General features: G+C 46.8%; 1 non-coding gene across 1 annotated transcript; it reads right to left on the minus strand.

The window, feature by feature from the left end:
* Nucleotides 1-226: 226 nt before the first annotated feature.
* On the minus strand, nucleotides 227-386 carry LOC119178828 (U1 spliceosomal RNA). The gene has a single exon (XR_005110794.1). It is a non-coding gene; the product is annotated as a U1 spliceosomal RNA (small nuclear RNA).
* Between the last annotated feature and the right edge of the window lie 4,002 nt (nucleotides 387-4,388).

The following is a 4,388-nucleotide window of genomic DNA, read 5'->3' on the forward strand; positions in this document are numbered from 1 at the left end:
TGAATAGTTCAATCTACCATCCCTACCTGAGACCTTCTCTTTCGTAGACAAAATGTCTTTCGAACTTGCTCAGGCCACGACAGCGCCCTAGCCGAGGTATGCTAGAGGCATCACTGAGGGCACGCCGAGACTGAATGGGCAGGGTGCAAGGCACTCTTCTCTTCGCATACCGTCATACATGTGGCACCGTTTCACACATGAATTTATTTTTTCATTGGAAGTGATGCTAGGGCTGGCGTGAACACAAAGCCCCACTACCAAAAATTACATGCCCGCCATCCCTTTTTGGACAGTGGCGTGCGTCAGCCATCCTATGTGCAATGAATGGCCTCAGCATGGGACCCCGGCCTCATTGATTTCCGGAAAGCCCGACACCAAGTAAGTATGCTCACAGAAATGTTGACTGCGCATGTCTTTCCAGGCGCACATGCTTCTGGAAGCGGTCTAGATATACGGTTATATGCGCGTCACTAAAAAACAATAAAGACTTAAGTTTCTCTAAGTATGTTTTAAGTTAGCAGAACAGTGAAACCACATAACTTTAAGCTTACACAACGCGCAGTTCACTTTTTAGTAAACAATTGTAGGAAACTATGAGCAAATTTCAGGCAACAGGTGCTTTACCGGGGCTGAAAAGACTTCTTAACCATCACGTGTTGATAGGCTTGACAGCAGCTTCTTTCTCGTCTTCATTGCCTTTCCTGAAAGTGCTATCTGTTCGTCGCCATTTATTTCTTTATTAAACGCGTGAGATGTGAGCATGGGTCGTTGAGACAGGATTTCACGTTTTTCCACGCTGCTATCTCAGCTACCTTAGTCGCTTCCTTAGTGGCAAACTCGGGACGCTCAGGGTGCGAAATAAAATCGGTTTATTGCGCGCAATTGGCCATGCCCATGGCCAATTCGTGACGAGATTGGGCTATAGATGGCAGCACAGTTCCGCGAAAGTGTGGATAGGTGGTCGATGGCGCGTATACAAATACACGCAGGGGCGCTTATTAGCGTGCGGTCTGAGCCAATTGTCGCCGTAGAGAATGCGTTGACGACGGTTTGTTGTTAATATTTACGCTCCTGTTTACTGAATCGGTGCACGAAACATATGGCAGATTAACATTACCGCGAGTAAAGCGTATTCTGCCTTTCATTGGAAGCTCGCCTTGGGTGACTCTCTTCATGCTTTCGCACTTAGTCACGCCTTTGCTGTGTTGTTTGACGTGATTAGTTTCTGTTCAGCCTTCTACGCACTGCTGTAGCGTGACTGAACTACTTGTTTACATCTCTGTCGCCTGCATACTATAAAAAAAAAGAAAAAGAAAGTTTGAATGTCTGCGCGATTCTTCTAGTACCACCGTTCACACCTTATACACTTGTTTTTTTTCTCTCATTTTGTTCGCCATCAAATATGGGACAGTCGATAAGCCTAGTCATGAAAGGTTAGTGGACGGCACCTAGCGCTTCACTTCGTTCACCACGTGCGTACACGTGTTCTTGCACGAGGAAAAACCTTATATAAAAGTTTAGCAGAAAGGTTTCATTACGTGTATGACAGTACTACAATATTACGTGCATGACAGTACTACAAGAAAGACCTGGATAATGTTTTTTCTTTTTAGAGAAAAGGCGACCACTTCCTTCTGTCGGTCAATAGCAATGCCACAAAAACGCTGAAAGCAAAGTGAAAAAGATAAAACTTCTAGTGAAATTGTGTGACCTTATATGTAAAGCGTGCCGTCTGAATGAATCTTTAACGTCTGAGCTCTTTAAAGTTTTCTTAATTCTAAGCACACGGTTGCGCACGGTAACTGTGTTTTAAGTACAGTGTAAGTACCGAAGTCTCGCAGTTTATGTGATAGTATACGTAGGGACACCACGGCCAGATAAACACAAGTAAGGCTCCTCGCATGATAGTTAAACAACAGTGCCACAGTTTTACACCTACCAACAACGCGCAAGTGCATAGCCTAAAACCTGCTTTTTTGTTTACAACCAAGTCGCTATAAAACACTGCATGCACACAGCATTTAAAAGTCTTTATGGTTCGGAGGATGCCAAGAGCATATTGCGATGTGCTCGCAACAGAAAGCGGCACTCATTCTAAAACTGTTTTTGCGAATGGTGGGTACGACTACAATAAACAGAACTCTGGAATGTTGCACTTACTCGTCTTATTACCAAGCATTATTAGCCGAGCAAGATCAAATACTTACGTTCATCGTTTCAGGCATTCGTAGAAACAGTTACATTTGCGCTGATATGACCGAAAAAAAACACACTTTGAGGACGTGCATGACGTACGCGCACATAGAAACATGACTTGCTTGCAGATGACGCAAGGAGCAATCCACACTTCACCATTTTGGCCAGTTGCCGCCAGGCAGCGACTCTGCTCGATCTCGCATTGGTGGTATGGCGTGCAATCCTAAAATGGCGGCAGGAGAAGGGCCAACTCGCGAGATCGCATAAGAAAACATGGGACGAACAAACATACGACTCGCGCCGCTTTAACTGGATGGACTCTTGGTCGTCAAATGAACGCATATCAGACAAAGGTACTTTCCCAAACTATATTACTGGTAATTGTTCACTACCGCAGTGCAAAGGCTGGTGGTGTAAGCTAATCGACTGTGTTGATTTTCGTGATGCCTTGCGTAATCGTGTGTGAGCTACGGTGTACCGCGTGAGCTATAATTCACGCATGGTTTATACAACACTCCGGGGTACGTGTCGAGGTTGCCTGACATGTTGCCAAGGAAGTTAGCTGCTAGCTAGTAATGCCATGTCATATCTGCAAAGCACCACACGTTTGGCGTGACGATAGTTTCAAAGCATGTGCGAACCGTCGTCAGAACTTGGACGATCAGGAGTGCGGAGTCATTTCCTAAACAAAATGCTAGCATATGTCATTGTGGACTCGCCGTGGCAGTCTATTGGCTAAGGTACTAGGCTGCTGACCCGCAGGTCACGGGATTGAATCCCGGCTGCGGCGGCTGCATTTCGGATAGAGGCGGAATTGTTGTAGGCCCGTTTGCTCAGATTTGGGTGCATGGTAAGAAACCCCAGGTTGTAGTAATTTACGGAGCCATCCACTTCGTCGTCTCTCATAAGCATATGGTTGTTTTGGGACGTTAAATCCCACAAATAAATCAGCACCACACATAAATTGTTAAATTGTAGCGTAGAACGTTTGCAAAGCCAGTTGTGCTTACGCCGAAAACGTATGCCATGCACGTTTATCGATGCCCCATCCTTCCTATAGTACGAACCATCACGATCAAAGTCGGTTTTATTCTAAACCTGAGTTAGGTCAGCCAAATTCATTCGTATTATCTGATCCCGTCACACAGACTGTTCTTGATCACGATCAAAACAGGCTCCGATACGTCCCAATATCCATGAAAATTGCCCAGTGTGAATATGGCTTCGCATTTGTTATGGCAAAGCAACCACGACTTTATTTAGGAGCGAAGCTCCTCAAGATGTGGGCTGAGCGTCCCATCGTAATCGTGTGTAGCCACCTCTCGTTAGTTCTTGAACTGGCTGTAGATGGTGGTACTTGTAGATATAACAAAATGCATATGCGCTGAAAAAAGCAAACGCTACGATACTAGAGGACGTTACGTGTACCATGATAAACAAAAATCACAGCTAATGAGTGAATGATGACGAAAGAGGTGAAACGTCCATCATTCCATCCGTGCTTCCGGCCGTCCGTTCTTTCTTGCTTCCGTTCATTCGTGCATCCGTCCGTCCGTGCGTGTCTTCGTCCATGCGTTCGTCTGTCTATACGTCCGTCCATTCGTGTATTCGTCCATGCGTCCGTTCGTTTGTGTTCTCGTGCGCCTATTTGAGTGCGCGTTCATCTGTGCGTGCGTCCGTCCCTGCGTTTGTCCATGCGTTCGTCCGGCTGTTCGTCCCTACGTTCATCCATGAATGCGTTCGTCCGTTCATCCGTGCGCCCTTTCATCCATGCGTGCATCCATCCATTTGTGAACCCATCGATGCGTCTGTCTGTACTATCGTGCATCTATCCATGCGGTCGTTCCTGCGTTTGTTCGTGCGTCCGTCCATGCGTCAAACAGACAGACAGACAGACAGACAGACAGACAGATGATAGACGGGCACGGCCAGCAGATGATTCATGGTTTGCCGATAAAAAGTATGATATGCGCAAGGCGGTGGCGGCTTGCGCTCGTAGACGCAACCCCGATTTGCGAGCGCGCGAAAAAAAGGAATGACATGACATGAAGACGTAGGTGATCGCGTGTTTGTCGGTGGCGCCGTACGCTAGTGGGAGTGGTGTAGAGAAAGTAAAGCCATATTGGCACGCGCGCGCGTTCAGAAGCTCGGCAGATAGACAAGGCCGCAGAGCGGCGTGCACTCAAGGCGGC

Source organism: Rhipicephalus microplus, chromosome 1 (genome assembly GCF_043290135.1).
Source record: "Rhipicephalus microplus isolate Deutch F79 chromosome 1, USDA_Rmic, whole genome shotgun sequence".
Classification (NCBI taxonomy): Eukaryota; Metazoa; Arthropoda; class Arachnida; order Ixodida; family Ixodidae; genus Rhipicephalus; species Rhipicephalus microplus.